Source organism: Psittacula echo, assembly GCF_963264785.1.
Source record: "Psittacula echo genome assembly, chromosome: Z".
Taxonomy (NCBI): domain Eukaryota; kingdom Metazoa; phylum Chordata; class Aves; order Psittaciformes; family Psittacidae; genus Psittacula; species Psittacula echo.
In genome coordinates this window covers 8,907,643-8,932,517 of record NC_137742.1, presented here as the reverse complement: position 1 = coordinate 8,932,517, position 24,875 = coordinate 8,907,643, and positions in this window count along the sequence as shown.

Genomic DNA, 24,875 nt, shown 5'->3' with positions numbered 1-24,875 from the left:
GAAGGCCAACAGCATCCAGGCCTGTATCGGCAATAATGCGGCAGCAGTGCCAGGGCAGTGATCATCCCCCTGTACTGGGCACTGCTGAGGCTGCACCTTGAATCCTGTGTTTGGTTCTGGGCCCCTCACTACAAGAGAGACATTGAGGTGCTGGAGCAGGGCCAGAGAAGAGCAACAGAGCTGGTGAAGGACCTGGAGCACAAGTGTGATGGTGAACCCCTGAGGGACATAAGAAGTTTAGTCTGGGGAAAAGAAGGCTCAGGGGTACCCTGTTGCTCTCTCCTGCCTGACAGGAGGCTGGAGTCAGGAGGTGGCTGGTCTGTTCTCCCAACAAGTAACAAGCAACAAGACAAGAGGTAACAGCCTCAAGCTGCACCAGTGCAGGTTTAGATTGGATATTAGGAATAAAATCCTCTCAGAGAGGGTGCTCAGGTATTGCAACAGGCTTCCCAGGACAGTGGTGGAGTCACCGTCCCTGAAGCGTTCAGAAACAGTGTAGAGGAGGCCATCAGTGACATGGTTTAGTGGTGGAGTTGACAGTGCTGGGAGAATGGTTGGACTTGATGATCTTAAAGGTCTTTTCCAACTTTGTTGATTCTATGATTCTATATGGTCCTATATTTATATATAGAACCATAGAATCTTAGAATCATAAAACAGTTTGAGTTGGAAGGGACCTTCAAAGGTCATCTAGTCTAACCCCTCCTGTAATGAGCAAGGACATCTTCAACAGGTTGCCAAGAAGAACATCCAGCCTGGTCTTGAATGTCTCCAGGAATGGTGCATCCACCACCTCTCTGGGCAACTTGTGCCAGTATTTTACCACCCCCATTGTAAAAAATTTCCTCCTCATGTCCAGCCTGAATGTCTTCTCTTTTGGTTTAAAACCATCACCCCTCATCCTATCACAACAGGCTGTGATAAAAGGTCTCTCCCTAACTTTCTTGCAGTCCCCTTTTAAGTATTGAAAGGATGCATTAATGTCTCCCTGGAGTCTTCTCCAGGTTGAGCAACCCCAACTCTCTCAGCCTTTCCTTGTAGATTTTCCATCCCTCTGATCATTTTTGTTGCCATCCTCTAGTTCCACTTGGTCTAGATCCATGACTTTCTTGTACTGAGGACTCCAAAGCTGAATGCAGTACATTGAGGTGGAGGCCTTGTTCTGGTGCATTGGTACATTGGGGTACATTGATCTGGTGGGGTCTCACAAGAGCAGAGGTGCAGAATCACCTCCCTTCAGCTGCTTGATATATCTCACCTGCTGACATTGTGCAAACTCCTAAGAAAGAATTCCAGATTCAGACAGCTTTCAGTCTCAGTAGAGAAAGCAGCCAAGGGGAAGAAAAATAATATGTCGGTTTACTTATTATCTATGTCATTTCTAAATTTTTAGCATTAGCCTAATCCATCTTTTCTTAAGGTTAATAGTAAATCTCCAGCTGACCTCAAATAGAGTTAATAAAAGGTACTACAACTTACAGAAATATATAGAAAAGAAAAAAAAAAATCTATATGGGACTCCTGCATAACCCAGATCTCTGACATCTCAAAATGCTGATAAGACTTCTATACCTAGCACTTAGGTTTTATCTCACTGCACATTCACAAAAGAAAATTTTGCCTTAAAAAATAAATAATAGTTAAATAAAGCATAGCAGATGATGGAGTTTTCCTGAAACAGCACACAGCTGTGGAGCCAAACAAGCTTATCCACATTCCCTGAGTGATGGTTTGTGTTTTGACATTGACTAACTCATCCATGCTCAGGGCACAAGCACTCAGACAATCTCCATCACCAGTTTTCCATTAGAAATCTTGATCTCTGCTGAAACAAGCTCAATTCCCTTCATTATTTCCCAGCCGACAGACAGCTTGAGAGGGAGGATATTACAAGTGTCAGTCTCTTTGCCTCCGGACAGGCCATGGATGACACAAGAAGGAGAGAAACAAACAAATAAAAAATATCTCTGTTTATGTGGCAACTTTTTAATGTGTTTGCTGTACTGCTATGCTTCATTCACTCTCCCAAAACTAGTTTACCAGGATTATATCCTTGGAAATCCTTCAGCAAAAGTGTTTTCTCTCCCTTTTGTCTCTGATTTCTTCCTAAGCTTTTGTTATTTCACTGAAAGAAGAAGCTGGAAATCCATCTTGAAGAGCTACTTTGTTATTAGGAGGACTTATAGAGATCTTCAATTTAATAATTGTGTAAAATCTAACAAATATTTTTGAGAAGAGATGGTGTTTTCTGCTATACAGGACAAAGGACAATAAGGTCAGTCTTAATGTAGACTTTTCCATAAATATCTTCAGAAGGATAAATTTATTTGTTTTAATACTTGCATTATTTTGGAAATGAGAGGTCAAGAACAGGGTCTGTAAGTTAATGAGAACTGTGATAGCTCCATTAACTGCAGTAAAGGTATGGTGCTCTGTGCTAAGAATTAGCCATAAACATAGTGAAAGAGAGTCCCTGATCTGAACAACTTACTTTTTGAAGGCAGAAAACAGAAAAAAAAAAAAAAAAAAGAAAAATTTTAAAAAAGCATGAAGAGAAAATAGACTGTTTTCCACTCATTATAATCATTATTGGTCATTTGAGGATACAAGCTGCTTCTGAACAAACATGGAACAATTCCCTTGTTTTCTGCTCTCGCCCTGGTATATTTTGTGGGTACAACTCACTTTTATGTATGGAAGTACTCCAGAAATTTCCTTATTCAAAAGCATTACCAGACCCTCTGGTTATGTTTATGCAAGTAAATTAAACATTTATTGGTCCATTTCTAGATACTGAATCTAATGTCATTAAATACTTCTCATCCATACTTTTGTAACCCTTAAAACAAGTTTGTAACTGCCCAATAAGAATGGTCCCTGACCCCTACCAGATGCCCAAAACATCCCAAAGAATAGCTTCAGAGACTGATAACAGTCATAATCCAAAATCATATCAGGAACTGTTCTAACTATTTGGTAGTATCAGTAATCATATTCTAGTGCCCAGGAATGTTCCTAGACAGTGTTTTATTCATTAACGTAGCAATTCCTTATTTGTCCCCTCAGGGAAGCTGTGTGATGGCTGGTAAAAGCATCACCACACATGCAAATTTTATTAAATGCATATGAATAAGACCATCTGAGAAGAAAGGTAATGAAAGACTTGTACTGTGGAAATGTGACTAAGGTAGTTATCACCCTATACTACTAAGGCAGTATTCTGTAGCCTCTGGAATATTAAAATATTAGTATGGACCACATTAAAAATTAAAGCACTTTCCCTTAGCTGTTGATTTTCACCATTTTGATGAAAGTTTTCATTAAAAAAATAATATTTTTGAATATATTAAAGCTCCTCTAATAACAGAGAACAAAATCAAAACATCAACATTTTGAAACTGAAAGAAGGAGGAGAAAAAAGAAATATAGAATCATTGATAAGAAAAATGTTGCAGAATAAAATACGTCAAGGAAAACTAAGGGAGGATGTGTATAATGTCTCACGAAATCTCATAATGAGAGGATGGAGGAGAAGGAGGTGTGTTTTGCTTTATTGCATTTCTGTAGAGTGCAGTAAAAGAAAATTCTACCATCTGTCATCTTCAAGAAATTGGCATGCTATGACATTGGACAGGTTTGTTCATAGTTCCAATCTGCTGCTTGTTCATTTCTGCTGAACAGTTTTGTTCTACACTTCTCCCACGTAATTTTTATTTTTATCACTATTGTTGTTGTTGTTGTTATTATAATTATTAATATTAATTATTACTATTATTATTAATTTGGAAGTTGGATCATGTTCCATTTTTTTGATAGCTTCCATAGTTTGAATTTTTCAAGCTAAAATTAAATGAAATGCAACAAAAGTAAATAAAATAATAGTAATAAAAAAGAACAATCTACCAAAAAATCCTAGACTGCCTTCATTTTGACCATTCCAGATGTCATTTAAGTATACTTTTTAAGATGATTAGGCTTCCTCAACACATTGTTTGAGATACAGTATTAAATTGTGTCATAATGAACATTAACACAACATTAATTTTTATTTATATTAGAATCCATGAGGCAATACATGTGAAATGCATGTAAGTAGGTTATACCTCCTATTAGGAAAAGTGTATTTCTTCAGGATACGGCAGGAAAATATCACTGTCAGAAGTTATGATTGCAAACCCAAAACAGGTGATTCCCTTGCTATATGCCACAGAAAGCCCTAGACATGTGATCTACTAAACCTAGCTGGCATGGTTAGGTGAGATGTGGATATCAATTCTCAGCTGTTCTTGCATTTTAAGGGATCCTTGCCTCCATTTTATGCTACAAAGGGAGTACAATAAAAAAAGAGCTTACTCTTTCTCACTGACAACCTGGAGAACTTAGACAACCATTTCAGGTTAGAGGCCCACCTTTTAGATTGTAAATGTTAGAGTAAGCAAATCTATTCCTAAGCCAGATCAGGAGTGCCAGGTTTCTAAATCTGCTACATCAAGGATCTGAAAGGGGAAAGCTTAAATACTTCAGCTTCATATTCCAAGATAAAGATTCAGTTTCCTTGATTTAACTGATGGATAGGGGAAAAGCAGCTGACATCATCTAGTTGGACTTGTGCAAAGCATTTGACACTATCCCACACGACATCCTTCTTTCTAAACTGGAGAGACATGAATTTGAGGGATGGATCACCAACTGGATAAATAATTGGCTAGATAGCCGCATGCAGACAGTTGTGGTCAAGAGCCCAATTTCCAACTAGAGACAGCTAATGAGTCATGTCCCTCATGGTCTGGTGGTGGGGCTGATCTTGTGCCTTGTTGTTGACATGGACAGTGGGATTGATGCGCCCTCAGCAAGTTCGCCAGTGACACCAAGCTGTGTGGTGCGGTTGATACCCTGGAGGGAAGGAATGTTATCCAGATGGACCTTGACACACTTGTGAGGTGGGCCAATGCCAACCTCATGAAGTTCAACAGAGCAAGGTCCTACAACTGAGTCAGGGCAATCCCAGGCACAGCTACAGGCTGGGCAAGAGCAGCCCTATGGAGGACGAATTGGGGGTGCTGGTTGATGAGATACTGAACATAAGCCAGCTTCAGTGTGTGTTCACAGCCCAGGATCTAACTGTATTCTGGGCTGCATCAAAAGGAGCATGACCAGCAAGTTGAAGGGGGTGATCCTGCCTCTCTGCTCTCGGGAGACCAAATACTTGGCGCACTGTGTGTAGTTCTGGTGTTCTCAACATAAGAAGGACATGGAGCTGCTGGAGCAAGTCCAGAGGATGACCACAAGGATGATCAGGGGCTGGAACACTTCTCATATGAAATGAGAAAGTTGGGGCTGTTCAGCCTGGAAAAGAGAAAGCTGCGTGGAGCAGCATATCTGAAGGGGGCTTATAAGGATGCTGGAGAGGGACTCTTCATTAGGGATTGTGATGATAGGATAAGGGGTAATGAGTTTAAACTTAAACACAGGAAGTTCAGGATAGATAGAAGGAAGAAGTTCTTGACTATGAGGGTGGTGAGGCACAGGTTGCCCAAAGAGGTGGTAAATGCTCCATTCCTGGCAGTGTTCAAGGCCAGGCTGGATAGAGACTTGAGCAACATGGTCTAGTGTGAGCTGTCCCTGCCATGGCAGGGGTGTTGGAACTAGATGATCTTAAGATCCTTTCCAACCCTAACTATTTTATGATATCCTTCAAACATCACAACAGGTCATGAATAGAAAAAGAGGTCTTGAATAGGGAGAAAAAAACCCCAAACCAACCAAAAAACCCACTCCCACACCCCAAAAAAAAAACAAACCACACTTTAAGTTCCTGCAGCTACAAAAGTTTTTGTTAGAATTCATCTCTTACTTCGTATTCCAGATTTCTAATATTTGTAGATCTTCATATTTCAATTACAACTTAACTAAAAGGCCAACTTTAGGAATATTCACGTGACTTTCAGTAGGAATTTTTAAATAAATGCATAGCTTCTGGGTGAATTAAGTTGTTTTGTAGAAAAACCATATAGGAGTAGAAAAAGATGCAAATTCTGAATTGCTGAATTAAGCAGGTCCACATGATACATAAATGTATTTGAAGTAGATTACTGAAAGAGCATTTCATTGGTGTTTCAGTAAAATGGGTTTTCAGCATTATGAAATTTATTTATGAGCCAGATTTTTTATTGGTACTAATTGTAGTAGTTACACCTTCTGTCAAACTGAAATTATTATGATTATATAATTAAATTAGGATGAATTTTTTTGGGGGGATGGATGTTTGTTTACATTACGGAATATTTTGTGTGGTTTTCTTTTAATCTGAAGGGAAAGTATATAGATTTGAGATTATAAATAAGGCAAAAAAAAGCTAGAAAAGGATTTATTCAGCTGAAGCAGCAGATAGACCTGCAAGGAAAAACTGAAGACTCGAAACATTGAGAGTGGTGATGACTCAAGGGAGTTACACTAGACTTAGAGCAGTGAGTCTCATAGCACAGTTTGGCCCACGGCCTGGAAAAGAGTCTTCTTGCTGTCTGTCAATGTTCAAATGAATATTCTTTAAACTTAGCAATCTTTTTATAGTGTCTTCCATCTGGGAATCTGTAACATCAAGGTGTAAGAGAGATCAAAATTTGGCCAAATAGTTTAAAATTCAGGGAAAAGTGCTTCCAGTCTGGTGACACATGCTATGTAATCAATAAATAACAGTATTTACAACATCTATGGAAAGAATTGCCTTTGTAGTGAAGATATAAGTAGACACATTTCTCATAAGTCAGGTTTAACAGGTCAATTGTACCAGTATTAATGATTAAAAGTAACTTTATTTGGTGGAGGGGAGGGTGAAAAAAACACTTAAAAAGTGACATTTGTGGAATTTCCTGGAGAAATAACAGTTCTAGAAATTGAATCCAGTGAAAATTAATACAAACAAAGCAGAAAAACAAAGAAAAAAACAGACTATAAAAAGGGCAAAATCCTTGATTTTCCACACTCTCCCTGTAAAGAATCTCTCTCCATATCCTTTGCATGATACAGTGCAATATTTGACCCACCAATGAAAGTACGGAAGTTCTGCCCACTGTCTCTGGAAAAATTTGATCATCTCAAACGACCTGATCCTGAAGTCATTGTGTGAGCCTCAACTGACATTATCTTCCAGGTTTGAGTGATGGAAGAAATTGAGACAGGTCAACTCCTCTCCAGGGACTTCTAAAACTCACCCTTTGTTCCATCCCCTTTCCATAATTAAGCAAAAAACATTGAAGACAAGAAACAGAAAAGAAAAAAACCCAGCACTTCTTTGGCCCCTCGCAACCTTCCTGGAGAAAAGATCCTGACTCCAAGATCTGCTGCTGATTTTGACGCTCAGGTCATAAGAGTAGACCAACCAAGAGACGCTTTAGAACCCTCCATATCAATGGAGGCTTCATACCAAAATTTTCTCATGATTTGTAGCTGATGTTCAGAGAAGATAAACAAACTAAATTATTCATTAGGCAAGGGTGGAGAAGAAAGTGAGAGGAAAAATCCTTCCTTGTCCATTCAGGTAGTGAGAAGAAACCGTGAAGCATGGTATTGGCATATACCGGGAGACAACTGCCATACCTTCTGCCAGCATAATTTTTCTCATCAAAACCCCCTTGTTTTTATGATTGTGACAATTGGTTGGCCTTTTGTTCCATTCTCATCTGCTTTTGGTTATCCAGTCATTAGCTATCAAACTCCACTGTCGTGAGCCACTACTATGCAATTTTTTGGTTCACTGTGGGTCAAGGATAACAAACAGTTTTGATTGCATCTTATTTTCTTGGTGTCTTGGAGGGGGTGAAAAACAGTTAATATATTTCATTTTACTGATCATCGTCAGGAGTTATGGATGGGTAATTTTGTGTCGTTACTGTGGCCCCATCTCATAAAGTTTCATTTACTGCCTTTTTAAACAAATGATGACTCCAAATCTATTTGTCACACAATAGCTCTCAAACATGCCAAACAATAACTATTACTATTCTTGGCTTGTTTGATCCAAATGGCATTTGCAGACACTATTCCTCCCCTCTCCTTGATATGACTTGAATAGAAACCTTTAAATAAATTAAACAAAACCCAGAGCAAACCTCAAAAACAATAAACCAACATCCAAGCCCTAGAAAATAATCACAAAACTAGTGGCTGTTACCGTTGTAAGTGGGGAAATCCAATTATGAGATGTCAATATTGTTCTCCTTTCAATTGCTTCAAAAAGATTCATATGTGTGTAATTTTTAAGTTGATTTCATTGGCTTTGTCAAAAAGAAACAGAAATTATGTAGCTGAAAGAGGGCTTAACCCCCCAAATTCTTCCTGTACATAAACACTCAAACACACACACACCACATACAAACACACACCCAAACACTTACACACACGCAGAGTGATCGATATCAATTTTCAAATGTACTATTGATTTCAGTAACCCTTAATTTCAAGACAAACAATAGTTTCTTTTGTAATTTCCATGCTGCTGATATAACTGCCATCATTGCTGACCTGTATGTTGTCAAATAATATTGATTGGGTATGAAATGAAGCAAGAAGGGGCTGGCAGCAAGGTGTGTGATGGGAAAGGAGAATATGGGTCCCTTCTTGTTAACTAAAGGAATAAACAGAAGGGATTCAAGGAATAAACAGAAGGGATGCAACAACTTCATAGTCAAGTAGCTGAGAAGGCTGGGTCGTCAGGCTGGGCTTTGGCTGGACTGGGCTTTGCACCCCTGTACAAACTGTTCTCCCTCTCTGTACCTCTGTCTCCTCCATCTCCCATGGTGGTTTCTCCTATCTGTTCTGACTGTAAATGTGAGAAGCGATTTTCAGCTCGAATTCACTATATGTATTTCTCAATTAATCCAGGAAAGAAGGATATATTTATGACTAAATCACCACTGGTGGATCTCGAGCCCCACGTTTTCTGTGTTTTCCACCAGTGTCTGATGAAGCCAGAAGACTGCATGTTCCCTTTGCACGACCTTCATTCTCCAAGGTGAGGCTACAAAATATTTCTCTGTCTTTTCCATTAAATTGTACAGTTTCTATGATACAGTATAGTGATTGAGACACTTCATACAGCTCTTACAAGGTCCTATCTTCTAATTTCTGGAGGCTGCTGTAACTGGCAAGTGTCATAAATGTAGGTGCACAGCCTACACACCAGGCAGCTCCTACAGGTGGGCAGCTCGAGGACTAGACTTCAAAGTTACTTCAGGTGACAGCAGCGTTCATGGGGATTGTCAAATCCTTAGATTCACTTTGCAGGACTCCATCCAGTATCTTGTGCTCTCTAAATCAATATTAAATCCAAAGTATAATTTGTATATAACATTAAATTAAGTTATTAAAATATTATAAAAGTATAATCCAAAGTATAATCACATATAAACTTGGAGTTACTGATATTTGAAAGAAGCCTTTGGCTTTCACACAGAAAAGAGAATATTCATTCACTTGTCTGGATGACATGCTGGCTGGTGTAATTGTATTCTGCCAGCTCAGATTTCTCCTGCAGTATCTGTTGGCTTTGAAATCATTCTTAGGTTCCCATTCTGAGCTATTTTGTAGTATTTCTGTGTGTTTTAAATCATCTGAATCACCCATGTATCTGCAGCAATGGTACCATATCTGACTCATGAATTAGTGCTCATACCTCAGCCCAATTAATCTTCTTCTGAGGAAACAACAAAAATAAGGTCTTATGACAACATGTTATGCAGAACATTTTGTCCAAAAACATTTTAACATGTCTTGCTAAGCTATATGTATACATATAAACACATATATAGTATTGTATATACACATACAGTGAGAGAGAAAAGAAAGGCCAATTTGGACCAGCATTTGGATCCAAATTTGGATTACAGACATAAAAGATCCAGCTTCAGGGCATTGTGATACTCCATGCACTTATTTACACTAACAGTTCACTTAACTGACTTCATTAAGATTCAGGAAAATTTAGATGCAATATACCAGGTTAATCTAGAGCATAGATATGGGCCTACGGGTAAAATCTTAGGCCCCTTCAGAATCATTGTAGAAATTCCCAAAGCACTGAAGCCTTCTTTCTGTCTAGGAATCATTCCCTTCGGCACAACAGTGCACCCCTCACTGGAGTGGGAAGCAGCTGCAAAGCTTTAATGAATGGAAAAGGAATGTAATATCCAGCTAAAACTAGAGTGGGAATTATAAGTAGGCAAATCAACCAGCAGTTACTCAAATTTAAATCTATTGAGGATGCTGGGGTTAATGACTAATTTATGCACTACATTTCCTTCCTTTAATATTATTTTAATATTGTTGTATTTTATTTTAATTACATTCTATCTTCGTTTTTCTGTTACTTTATAGAGGAAGCACATTTGTGCTTGCTAGCTTGGAAAAAAGCAAGAAGCAAACGTCAGACTTACACCACCACATGGGATCTAAAGCTTGGTTTAATTCTGGTTAAGACAGATCTAAATTACAACAACTTTTGTTTCCCTGTGGAACCCTTATTTAAAGATGGAGTGTCCCTAAGTGTATGTGTTTGTGAGACTAAATGCATTACTGAAGAATTATGAACAGAGCTCAAGAGAGAAGTAGAGAAAAGGAATAGTAAGAAGTAATGGATTATTTCAGATACTAAATCTGAGTCTGAATTTCCTAGTTTTTTGAAATGCATCTGTCTCTTTTATTCTGTGTGAGGATACCTTTTACCTTTCAGTTTGCTTTGGACAATAACAAAGTAACTATAATGGAGAATGATGATACGCATGGAAAGAATCTATTATGGAAGCTACTGGTCAGAAGTCTCTAAACCATGTGTTCTGGTGTATAAAAAGGAAAGGTTACTTAGTTTCAAAATGATCACTACTATATTCTGCAAGGATTTACTTATTTAGAGATAAGGAAAGTGCAAAATGTTCTAGAGAACCACAGAGATAAAAAATCTTAAATATTAGATCTTGGTTGCTAACTGCTGAAAAAGGCTGTTCAAATTTTGCTGCATTTTTAGAAATGTATGCCAGCAAGAACAAAATGGATAAACAAATAAAGGAAAGATAAAATAGATGTGAATGCCATTGTGAGTATGAAGTTGTTCAAATCTTAGAAACAACTGACAGCTTAGAAAAGAAAATTCTATGGACAAATTCATTCTCACCTACCCCTTAACTTCATGTGGTCAATGAATGGCATTCCTTCACAGTTTTATCAGTAGAGTGTAATTCTGCCCAGATCAGCCTGTCAACAATGAACAACATCAAATCATTTTGTCCATAGAAATAAATCACTTGCTGTTTATAATTTCTTTTCTTTGTTTGTGGATAAAATGGGGCTATTAAAGTACCTTCTATGGCCCAACTTAAGAATGGGAGAAGACTGTTCATTGTAGACAAAGCACAGAATGCAGGAAAATTGCCATCATACAAAGAAGTACAGAATGCAAAAGCTGCAATAAAGTGAATGCAAAAGAACCTTTGATTTTCCAGTGCCTGATCTGTAAAATGGATCTGTGCTGAAAATGATATTTTAAGGTTCAGGTGTGGAGTTCTTTACGTGTAAGTGTGTAAGTAAGTGGACTGTGTGTAAGCGCAGTAAACAGGCAAAATCATTATAATTGTTGTATTGAAGGGTTTGAGTAGTAGCTGTCATCACTGGCTAATATATAAGAAGATTGGGAATGACTAGTTCCATGGTCATTCCTAAGTAGATAGCATCGGGTTTTCATAAAAAGGTTTCCAATTTCTCATCCCAAATATTTCCAGTTTTCTTATGAAAATTCAAAAGAGTTAAGGTCTGTGTGTATTGATCAACCATCTTTTCTGAAAGTTAAATTTCAAACTCATTATTACAGGAAAGCACTCTATTATCCCACCATAGTCCTTTCTCCCATCCATAGCTTGCTAATTCCTGCCTTTTTCAATCTACTTCTCAAGCATCTGTGGCTCTATGAAGGGAACCACAGAGGTCAGAGCACATCTTCATTACCATCCATCAAAAGTTCTGTGTCACGAAGCAAAGAAATAGAAGATTAAAACTTGGATTTTTCTAACTGACATTGTTTTGAGCCAGGACCTCCCACATTTTGATTGATCAAAGTTTATTTAGTTTCATACACCCAGTATCTTTGTCTGGCATATCTTGAGATATGTCTGGCATACCTCAAGAAGACATGGGTGAGTGTAACTGCCTTTATCTCCTTGTCGGTTCTCAGAATTGAGTATGACACTACAATACAAACTGTAAACAAGGACAGGAACCTGTTTTACTAAGTAACAAGCTATATGTCATCACAAACCAAACCAAACCAACCAACCAACCATCCAAACCCCAAACAAAAAACCCACAAAACCAAAACTAAACCAACCAACCAGTAGACTCATAAGGATAATGACTGTCATGTCAATAAATAATTCAGGACGAGGACTGACAAAGATACTTGATATAACACAGAAAAAGAAATAAACCTAGCTGTTTGTAGCCACTTCCATTTTTGGACGATCCTTGGCTGATCCTACCAGGAGATCTCAGGCTCTGGGACTCTTTGAAAATAATTCTAGTTTTCTAAAGGTCTCTAGAATTTGAAATGATACAATCATTGAAGTTATGAGCACAGCAGGTCATAATATTTACATGAAACTGCAGCATGCATTGAGGGGGTACAGACTTTAAAAAGTTTAAATAAGCACATGAAGAAATATCATAGACTCATAGAAGGGTTGGGTTGGAAGGATCCTTACAGACCACCTAGTTCCACCCACCCTGCTATGGGCAGGGACACCTTCTACTACACTCAAAGCCCCATCCAGCCTGGCCTTGAACACTTCCAGGTATGAGGCAGATGAATATTTGAATTCATGTTCTCAGTGCAGGATGCATGTAAACTAGTCAGCAGATGTAAAGTTGCCCTTCTCAGGATGACAGATGCCTAATTCAGTGTTGCCAGAATGATTGCCACCTTCTATTTGGCATTCATAGTTGCAAATGCTCTTTCAAGTCTAGCTGACTTCGTAACTGTAAGTTTGCTGTCACCTCAGTAGTTGGATCACAGTTTAACTTCCCTCTGTGTTTATAGTGATATAATCCAGACCTCCTCAGTTGTGAATGACTGCACTAGCTTCAAGACAATACATTGTTTCATGCGTGGAAATGTTATGTTTGTGCCCAGAATTTCTCAGAGGTATTCCTGAATGGGCTGAGAAAGTCCAATGATCTGAGAAAGCTTCAGACGAGTCTTTTAATTTTATCTAGACTTGCAAAGAAGAGATATTAATGAAATTCCCTGAATAAACAGTACTCCCACTGCCCCTTTAGGTACCTTTTTAGCCCTTTCGATATTTAAAAATAATCTGTACAAATCAGGGACTGCAGCAATAGGACAAGGGGTAATGGGTTTAAACTTAAACACAGGAAGTTCAGGATAGATAGAAGGAAGAAATTCTTGACTGTGGGGGTAGTGACGCACTGGCACAGGTTGCCCAAAGAAGTGGTAAATGCTCCATCCCTGACAGCATTCAAGGCCAGGTTGGACAGAGCCTTAGGCAACATGGTCTAGGGTGAGGTATCCCTGCCCATGGCAGGGGGTTGGAACTAGATGTTCTGGAGGTCCTTTCCAACCCTAACTATTCTATGGTTCTATGATTAAACCATTTCAAGCACAAGATTTGAGCTTAAGCCTGTTCAGAGTATCCAAAGCCACGCAGTTAGGCTATAGTCCTAAGAAAGCACAGGACAGATCCTTAACTTACAGGCCTAAGTGTTGTATTACTGAATATAGACCCAAGTGACTTAAATGATAACTAGGCAAAGGCTAACCACAAAATCCTTTCATTAATCTAATCTGCATCAAGCAGCTGACCACTGAGCACTAGAGGCTCTTATCTGGAACCAGCTGTCCCTTAGACAAGAGCAAATATATGAGTTGCCTGCAACCTGGTTGCTGCTCTGGAAGGGAGCCAGGGTGGGATAGGGGAAAAGCAAATGATCCAGCTACTAAGTCAAGGTGTCTTTTGCTCTGGGTATATTGGAAGTCTGTACAGAAGCCCTAGAGAAAGATTCCCTGTACCTCAGTCTTCCTGTCTGTCTTTAGATTTCTTAGTTATATCTATTCCTCTCATTTTCCACACTCCCTCATGCTTGTTGGCAGGTCTAGTCCACACAAAAATAAACTGTAAATGCCTTAGAGTTTGTTCTTTGTTGTTGTTGTTATTTTGCTTTGTTGTTGCTTTCCTTCCTTAAGTCCCCAAAGAAACATCAAAGTACAAAGGAAAGAAAGCAATACTGAGAATAAAAGTGAAATCCAAACAAAAAGACAGAAGGAGAAAAAAAAAAAAAAAAAGAAAGAAAAGAATAAAAGAAGCTTGCGATGGCCCTGCAGAACTTTCTTCAAGGGGGTTAGGCTTCCTTCAGAGAAAGTTTAGGTATGTGTTTGTTTGCATGTTCAAATTGGGTTTGTTTGTACACGTTCAGAGGAGAACAAAAGCAATGCAAATTTCAGGGGACGTGTTTAGTGGAGCAGGCTGCTGGCAGGGCCACCTGGCTACTGCAAGCAGCCCATTGCCTGCTGTGCTCACCTGCTTAAATATTAACAAGGAAGGGGAAGGCAGAAATGTATCAATTAAACATCAGGAGCATCTGAGCAGAGAGATGGATTGTTTTCAGAACACAAAGCAGGCAGTCACATAACCTAGCTTCTGTTCCTGGTCAGTTAACCCTCTGAATGTTAACTCATATTAACATGTCTACCCTCTCTCCCCACCCTTTCCCTACGAGGACATGATTGCGACACATAAATGGAACAACATAGGAATAGAAACCTAATACTAGGCCAGAAGCAGACTAGTGTTGACTGCAGCTCTGGGCCAGAATCTGTCACTTTTCTTCTAGAGTCTTCACCCAAGCTGTCAGGTGATTTGCATCAGAAGAGACACACACCAAATAAGTCTTAGCAAGTGCAAATTAAACAACCCAGCAGTGGTTGAGGGTTGACTGGTTGGTCCTGCCTTTGCTGTGTTGCATGGGAAACCCATGCCGAACTCAGGAACAAACTAATCAGTCTGAACTGGAAGTCTTTACCTGGCTAGTCTTAAAAATAATGACATAATGGATCAGAGTTAAGATCCATCTCCACACATTCTGCATGATGCAATAATGGGTACCTAAGGTTAAGTATAAGAAAAAAGTAAGAGTATATATATGCATGTGTCCTGGGTTCAGCTGTTCTCAGGCTAAAGTCTAAAAACACAGCACTGCACCAGCTACTAAGAAGGAGAAAAATGACTGCTACAGCGGAACCCAGGACAACATATGTGTGGTTTTCTTCTGTATAGTTTCCTAGCTTCCTGAATATAAAGGTTTTTTTCTACATATTTATTAACTTTTAATTGATTTGTTTTCTACGAACTTGTTTTTCCTTGATTGTATGTGAATTTGTGACTTCCATGACATCCTGTTGCAAGGAGCAATCCCATTTGACTATTCTGATTACACAGATTGACCAAGCTGTCATGTTAGATAAACCTGTAATTGGCTAAAGCAAACACTTAAGGCTGTTAATTCTTCTACCATATTCATTTTGCCACATACACCAGGTTTTGAAAGATCTGCTTATGGGAGGTTACTCCAAATTGTGGCATATCCGGTCTTAAAATGAGGATAATCTGGAAGGCCTAAGCAAAGAAAGCTGTCATGGTTTAAACCCAGGCTGTAAATCAGAGCTACGCAGTCTCCTCCCCCCCTTTCTTCCCCCTGCCCCCGGCTCCCGGAGGGACAGGGAGGAGAATCGAAAGAATGGAACTCTCAGGGGTTGAGATAAGAACAGCCCAGTAGCTAATTTATAACACAAACCACTACTGCTACCACCACTAATGATAATGATAAGGGAAATAACAAGAGAAGAGAATACAATACCACCCGTTAAAACCCAGCCCGATCGAGCAGTGAGCCAGCCCTTCAGGGTAACTGTCAGTTACATCCTGGGCATGACGTGCTGTGGCATGGAGTACCTCTTTGGCTAGTTTGGGTCAGGTGTCCTGTCTCTGCTTCCTCCTGGCTTACCCTCCTCCCTGGCAGAGCATGAGACTCAGAAAGTCCCTGGTCAGACTAAACATTTTAGCAGCAACTAAAAACATCGGAGTTGTCAGCACTGTTCCCAGTCTGAAAGTCAAAACCACAGCACTGCACCAGCTACTAAGAAGGAGAAAAATGACTGCTGCTGCTGAACCCAGAACAACAGCGATTTGGGTAGTCAATTGCTTGCAGTTTTATGCAGTGCTACTCAGGCAATGGGAAACATGCATTCACCTACATAGATTCACATGACATTAGGCAGTCATTATGGCAGATGGCTTAGTGTTCTTAATTTTCCAAAATCCTTTCAGTTCTTACTAGTACTTTAATTTCATATCAGCCTTATTTTGGTTTAAATTTCAAGAGATTTAAACTAGAATATTTTTACCTCTTCAGCTGGGCCTTTTAAAATATGTGCTGATAGTTCAAATCTGTGGATAATTTACTCTCACAATATTTTTAAGAACTAATTACCTGTGCATATAAAATGGTGAAATCTTATTATATTTTCTTTAAAAAATCCACCATGCATTTCATTACATTATCCAATTACTGCTATGCTTGTACAGTTCTATGTTACTGCCCGAACACAAGCTATTTACTGTACAGATAGGTTACTTTAATTAAAAAAATGCAACTAGTCTTACAAAGCAATCATAGAATGGTTTGGGTTGGTAGGAACCTTAAGATCAAGCAATGTTTATTCGGAACAAAATTCTCAAGTACTGGCCATTGATCCTGGCTTTAGTTTAACCAGTGAAGGGAGAAGTCAAGATTTGTTTTTATAGAAAGACTGGCCTTTCAGTTTCCATAATCTTTTTAGGAGCAGTGATTTCTTGGAGTTTCTTCAAATCAAATCTAACTGTCTAAAGCTGGATGAAAGATTTTTGCTCTGTGTTAAGATAAAGTATTTAAAATTGTCATTAATATTTTTTATTTACAGTGGTGAAATCAGATGCAGGAAAGATGGATTAAAACATGAAGCAGAGACATCAGAACAGAGAAGACAAAAAAACAATTGGAAAGTAGAAAAGTTAACCAAGGACTCTTACCATGTCAGTTACATCAGAGATGGACCTCAGTTCTCTAGAAGTCCAGAGTAGTGTTATACCCTCTTTACCAAGCTAAAAACTTGTAATAATCACATGTGACCAACTTATCAACTGGGAAAAAAATACTGTTGACTTAGAAGAGTATTCTCTGTTTTAAAACAACTGATAAATTGGACGATTAAATGTATTTTCAAATAAAAAATAGAAGATTTTTTTAAACGGATTGATTAACATTGAACAATGGTATTTCTTTTATTCTTGCAGGCAGATACCTTGGTCTTGCAGGTAGTCTTCTGCTGAAGAACTCCATGACTCCATATGAGGCTTCAGCTTGTATTATGTATTGATATTATACAGTCCCACTTTCAGGAACTTCAACCCACTTCTCTGAGTGCAATTCAGCGTTGTTAGAAAAGTTGTGCTGGAAAAAAATCCCTTCCTGGTTTGTTTGCCACAGCTTCCCACAAAGGAACTGCAGCAAAGTCTAAAGATGATGCAGCATTTCTAAAAAGAGAAACTTGCCACTACTCCAGTGGTGTTGGCAACTCTTGAGGCTGTGTGTGAGTGCCATCTGCTGACCCCTGTCATGGGAAAACAAAGCAAAACCCACTGGTCTCCTCACTGTTCCTTTGGGTCTGCAAATGCTCCCTACCACATTGAGAGCAAATCTCCATAATGTAATACATTCTCTAATGCAACTGCTTTCCCAGTTATTACCACTTACTGTCTTCTCTTAAGACCTCAGAGCTGTACAATCATGTATCCACTCTATGTCGCAATTGCTTTGTAATCTAGAAGTTTATTCCAACATACAACCTCTACTTGCTGTCTTGATATGGGTCTGAAAATTTCTTTAGATCCTATAAACACAACGTCTCCTAGAGCTTCCTGCCAGTAGGCCTTACCTTCCTATACCACCTCTTCTTATCTCATATGGAATAAAAATTAAAATAGCAGGACACTAAAATCTATGCATCCTTTAAATTTTGCTTATATATGAATGATGTTACAGTAATAAATGTATCAACCTGGTCAATCAATACTGCTTTGTATGTCTTAGATTTGACACAAGTTGCTCGTGTGACATTGAGCTTGTCATGGAATCAGGGTTCTATCTGTAAAAGGGGGAATAAGAATAATTCCTCTATTTGCTTGATCTGAGTGGATTGTGAGCTCGTTAAGGCAGGCACTGTTTCTTTTTATGCATTTCTTACAGAATTTGCCACAGCATGTTCCCTCTGGCATTGTCAGAAATGCACAGCTGCAGTACATACAAAAAATATGGTAACATTAATTTAAAACTCTTTTGAGGACTCACATAATGATGGTTTTAGATTTTCCTTTTCTTTTTTCTTTCTTATTTTTTTATTTTGAAAGACTTCTTCACAGGGGAAATTTCACTCAGAAAGAGCAAGAGAGGCTAAATTAAACCATAAGACCATTGGGAGAGATTCGACCATTCCAAGGAACTCTATTGATATCTAAACACATGATCTAGCTACTGTAGTACGGGAATGGCAAATCATGAAAATCAGAAAAAATGTCCTAACTTACAGAATGGCAGCATGCCACCTTGCTCACAGACATAATATACTGGAGAAAACATTCCTCCTTCAGATAATCTTAATTTTTTGATCATCTAGACCCTTCCCCAGAAAGTTTAAGGTGTGAATCAGAGCAAGGATTTGCTAGCCTTGTTCCACAAGCAGGAGTGAAAGTCCAGAGGGCAAAAAGCACACGTTCAAGACTCCAAATAGTCATGCTGCCAAGAATGAGAATTGAACCCAGACCTTCTCTGGATTACACTGCAAAGAGACACACACATTTTCTGAGCCAGAGGTGTTTACATCTGTTCATCCTTTAATACCATATGATTGTGTTTGCACAGGGCTGAGCCCAGGTGAATATGCTGTGGTTCTTGGCTGGGTTTGAAGTATCAGGCCTGAGGATGCATGATGTGTATTTATACAGGTTTTAGTTGGCCTAAAATATGCGCGGCAAGAATGCTTGCTACAGCCCTCAGCATGCAGCATCAGCACATCCCAACTCTAAAACTCTGGCCAAAAGAAAGCTTTTAATAATCTGCTTCTTTTAGGTAGAAAAGGAAGTTGAATAACATATTTCTTCCTGAAAACCACAGAACAAAGTAAGAAAGAAAGGAAAAAAGCAACCTTCCCTCCCCTCCACCTACAAATGGCAATGAATTCCCACCTCTGTAGGCACCACATTTCCAGCCTTTAAATGAATAACAGCAGCAAGGCCAACCTTTCTATCTCTCCTGTGTAAGAAGAGAAACATTCTGGCTTTGCCACATGTCCTGTAATTATGGGTCGAACCCCTGTTCACAGGAGTATCGATCTGCTGCTAGCTGAGTTTAACTCATTATGTATTCCTTCATTGTTTCCTATGCAAATTAAGTTAATGAGAATTAGGAACATAATGGAGCCCATTCACCGTTCTAGTTGGTGGAAAATGGGTTTGACTACCAATTTTCCATTACAGCTGTTTTGTAATTACTCTGGAGCACTCTGCATTCTAATGGAGATCCTGAGCTGATCTGACAATAGCTTAGATATTTATTTCCGTTGTCCCCCCCCCTTCCTTTCTCCCATCTTCTCCTTCTTCCCAGAAAAATGTAAGATTTTTTCCATGAAAGCTCTAGAGTTTGATTTTTATCACAGTTTAAAAAAACAATGACAACAACAAAAAAAGAACAAAATCTCTTTTCTTTTTCTTTTCTTTTCCTTTTTCTTTTCTTTTCTTTTCCTTTTTTTTTTTTTTTTTTTTTTTTTTTTTTTTTTTTTTTTTTTTTTTCTCTGGAGTACCTTGTCCTTTTCTTTTTTCCAGAATTACGACTTAGGGATTGCTCTGATTTTAATGCTCAGTCAGTTTGCCCTGGAACAAAAACAAAGGAAAATTAAACCAAAAGCATCATGGATTTTATTCTTTTTCACCCTGGTTTCTGAAGGAAATGAGGCTTATCATGGTCAAAGAGCATGTGTGCCTCTGCCTATTTGTCTGTCTGTCTCACTTTACACACTGATTAGCTCATTTCAATCAAATTTAGCTGAGGGTTGGAGGTGTCAAGGATATTAAATTACTACGAGCTTCAGAGAAGAGACATCTGAGTAGCAGAGAAACACTCTCTGCACACAGCTGTTAAATGCAGGCTGTGGTGTGAGCCCACTCTCATTACACACAAAAGAACCCACACAGAAGAACTATGTTTTGAACATCTCAGCCACAGGAACAGGGTTTGCACCTTCTTTGACATGGCATAGTCTCGCCATAATGCACAAAGCCACCTGAAGAACCCAGGTTTTGTTAGTTCTGCTGATCACAGAATGAGTTGGTTTTAAGCAATTGAGCCTAAAGGTACATTTATAGCTACAAAGGAAGTTCAAGGCTTCCAGCCTTGGAAACTACTCAGCTATTTCTCTATAGAATGTATATTATTAATCACGTTAATTACAACAGTGCCTGTGGGCCAATCAGGTGTAGGGCTCCACTGTGCAATTAGGCACTGAATAAACACAGAGCAATGGCTGGTTCTGGCCCTGGAGAGCTTCTTAGTCTTACCAGACAAGTCACATATGAGGATGAGGAGATGCGAGAAAACATGGAGTCAGATGTCAAAGTGGTGACACAGCTCAGCACAGCTATATCTTATGTGTTGAGGATGGAGATAACTACCCTCAACTCAGCTGCTTCCCTTCATCAGAAAGGGCATTACTGTGCTGGAAACAGTCTTCATATTGGACGGTGAAGTTTCTTTCACTTTTCTGCTGTGAGAATGTCTGTGGTATGGTCAAAATAAAATTCTGAAGAATGATATAGTAAAATACCTTCATATAGTTCTTTCATGAAGAAATGGAAGTTACTAACACAAAAAATATTTTTGCTACTAATAACAAACAGTTTCTAAGGGCAAGGATCATAAGAGACCTTGGCATGGTCTGACAAGCTGCTGTGCTCAGAACAACAGAGATGCTTGCTTTTGTATAGTTCTTTCATGAATTGCCATTTTGGGCTTTGCCACAGCTCTAGGGCTCTCCTGGAGTTCAGTAAGGTAACTTGAAGGATTTACAGCTACTGATTCAGGATCCACAGGTCACCTTGCAAAGAACAAGCCCAGATTGTTTGGAGTGTTTACCATTCCTGACTCCATTTGAAAAGCTGGACACATCTACTTCCACATGGTTTCATTTCTGACTCCAGTTAGTTCAAGATGCATATCAAACTTGTTTATGCTAAATAGAAAAATTCCAAACTTTTCTTAATGACAGTAGGACAAGACTGAGGGTCAAGAAAGGCCAACCACTACATGGTAGCAACAGGAATGCAGATGGATACATCTATACAAGACCAAATGCACACAAAGTGTGTTACACCATTTGGATTACAAGCCAGGTTTAATTGAAATGCACAAACCAAAAGGTCAAATTCATGTAAAATTTAAAGGCCATTTTTATTATTTGACATGGAACAAATTGTAACTTTATGTTGCCTTTAGATGCAATTTTGTTCAATGAAATTAGATTAAGCTAAAATAAAACACGCCCTTTAAAGTGTTAAGATGAAATATTAGAACTTATGGGTGGAAAGAGATTTTGATTTCTCTAATAAATACTGAGGAAAATATTTGGTGGAAAGTACAGCCACCTAATTTGCATTAATACAAATGAGAACTATTAAGTTTAGCTGATTAGCATATTCATATGTTCTGTAGGCAACGCATATTCAAAATAGACTGATTACTAACCTAAAGTACTACATTTAAAAGCAGAACCTTTGAAACTCAGAATGCATCATTCATTATATTTGGAAAAAGATGCAAAAGTAAGTCTTTTACAAAAAAAACTAAGTGGATTGCCTCTATTTTATTTTTTTTTTACTCACAAAACCCTCAGTTTAGAGAACTTTAGAAATGTCAAAAATGAAGTAATGCCAACTGTTTGGGGAATGCTTCATTTTAAGTGGAAAAACAAAATGAAAAAGAACACTGTCAGGTGAAAAGAAAATCACAAATACAGTAGAGGCATGATCTCTTATCAACACAGCATCTGGACATTAAGGGATTCTATCCTGATAACATTTTAAGATTATGGGAAAATTATTACCCTTGTTTTCATATGAGAGGAAGGGTAAATGCTAACGCAGGGTAAACTGCCTAAATCCACAGAGGATGATTTGATCTCAGATAGAATTCAAACACTTTTTTTTTCTTTACATCTGCAATTTATGCCTTACTTTATATCTTCCTCTCACTAGACATTTTTTTCCATTTATCATAACATGCATCACGCAGTCTAGCAAACCACTGCGGCACATATTTTCAACTATCTGAACTAGCAGGACTCTGAATAGATCCACTGACTTCGCTAAAACTAGTTATGTTTAATGATCTCACACATCCTAATAGTTTCATGTATCACAGTGTGAAATAGTGACAATTTCAATCAATCAGTTACAGTTCTAATTTGATCTTTGGTAAGTGTAATATGTAAAAGAAAAAGAATTCTTTTCACACTTTGGATATTTTAGCTTAGGTGGTTTCTATTTATTTTATTGTTTGACTATCATATTTTCTTCCAGGAGTTGGAGAATTTAAAGAGCCAGCCATCCTTCCCCTGTCATGAAGAAGTAGAGGGAGAAAGTCACTGCTGTGACCTATTAGATCCTTAAGGAAAAGGAAAGAGGGGAAAACTACTGTTTTGTTTTTCTTTTATTTTTTCCTCTAACCACACCCAATACCAGTGTTGAACTTGGGTGGTTGTGTAAAAACAGCCATGTAAATTCCTTGAAAAACATGGGATGCTGATGTTATGATATTTGCTTTAAATTTTCCTTGGAAAGGACTGAATAATTATCCTGAACTTTCATCAATGAAAATATTTTATGATTTAATAAGAGGCTTTAGGTACCATGACAAACCTTTTTAATTAAGCATGTAGAACTTAAGAATAGGAAGGTTTATTCATTAGTGAGCTTGTCATACTGGCATACCAGTCGCAAACTGGAATTGACTGTCTTGATGAAATCCTAGTATTGTTTTAAACCTGTGATTTTAGTGGGAACTTGGGAGCTTTTTTCCTTTCTTTTTTGTTATTGTTTTATAAGGCAATCATTTCAGCATTCAATTCCCCATCATCACCAGTTTTTGTTTGTTTGTTTTTGATTAACAAGGAAAGTGAAACAATTTTCACAGGGCTACTATGGATACGTTCAACCACTGAACGAAGATATACCGTCAGAAATTTAACCCTCAGATTTGCATTTTTGTCTCCCTCTTTACAGTAGTTATATTCAAATCTGGCAGTTTCTAGCCGAAAGATTAGACCTCCAGCTGTCATAGCAAATTTGACTCTAATAGGATCTTAGGCAAAAATAACAACAGCAACAGCAACAAATGATCCACTAGTGAATTTTCATGGTTCCACTTCTCTGCCCAGCATTTCTGGAAACTGGATAAACTGCTGATACAGAATGTGAGAGTGAATCACTGAAAAGTGCTTCAGAGAAGTCCTTCTTGGGCAAATCCTATCCCAGATAAGGGAATAAAGATTCACAATAAGAGAATTTCAGTGAAAACCATAACACCAAGATATATCCGACACAGCAGTTGATGCTAAATTTCCTAGTGGAAAAGAAAAAAAAAATCCATTGGTAAATGTATATTAGAGTGGATGTAGCTAAAAATCTACAAAGATGCATATGATAAACAAATTAGACAAAATGAAAGGGACCAGAATATATACTGATCCCATTTACATAACATTTAAACACATCAGTCTCAGATACACCCATCTTCACAACATCTCACAGAAATTATCATTGTTATTTTGTTTACACTGAGGCACAGAAAAACATCTTTTGTTCAGGCCTCTGGGCTTGAACCATGCCTTCTTACTTTCAGTAGAATTAAAACTGGCATTATCAGCACATATTTCTCTGAAATAAAAGTCCAAACCTTGGAAACCAGAAGAAGCTAAGCATGTAGGATAACGTTTTGCCATGGAGACCTCAATAGGAGCTGTAGGTGTGCAGCATCTTTGAGGTTTTAACCTATCACTTCCAAAACAGGCAGAATGAAGCTTATTTCTTTCATCCTCCCTCACCCAGACTGCTCTTTGCTAAGAACTCTATATACAAAGCAAAACACAGTTTTGGATTTCCTACTCAAAAAGTGTAACTTGAATTCTTGAGCTAATTGAATTTGATGAATGGTTTTCCCCTGGACCTTACTGGGATCAAAACTTGCCATTTTTCATTTCCATTAATGAGATACCACAGATATACACTGCCGGCCATTCTGGCAAGAATTAAAGTGGAAAGAAGAGCAAATGGTCAGATTATTCTTTAAAATTTAAATTCTGATGGCTGCTAAGGAACTTTCCCTGCCTTCCTACTGCAGACTTTCTTGCTCCTTTCTCTAAATAATAAATCATTCATCAAAGAAGGAAGAATCCAGATGAAGAAAGACAGATCTATTATGGCATCCTTTGCAAAAGCCCATAAACTTCCTGATTTTCAATTCTTTCTTGTACAGAATAAGACACACCTATGTGTGACCATATCTTAAATAAACCGTACCTAGAATGCTTTATTAAATTTCAGCACTTTCCAAGCACAGTAGAAAGTGTTTCCCAGGAGAAGCTAGAGAGGTCTAAAGATTCAGATCAAAGCTAAAAAGCTCTTTTTGTCAGGGGGTAAAAAATATAAGGGAAAAGTGCATTTGGAAATATAATTTCA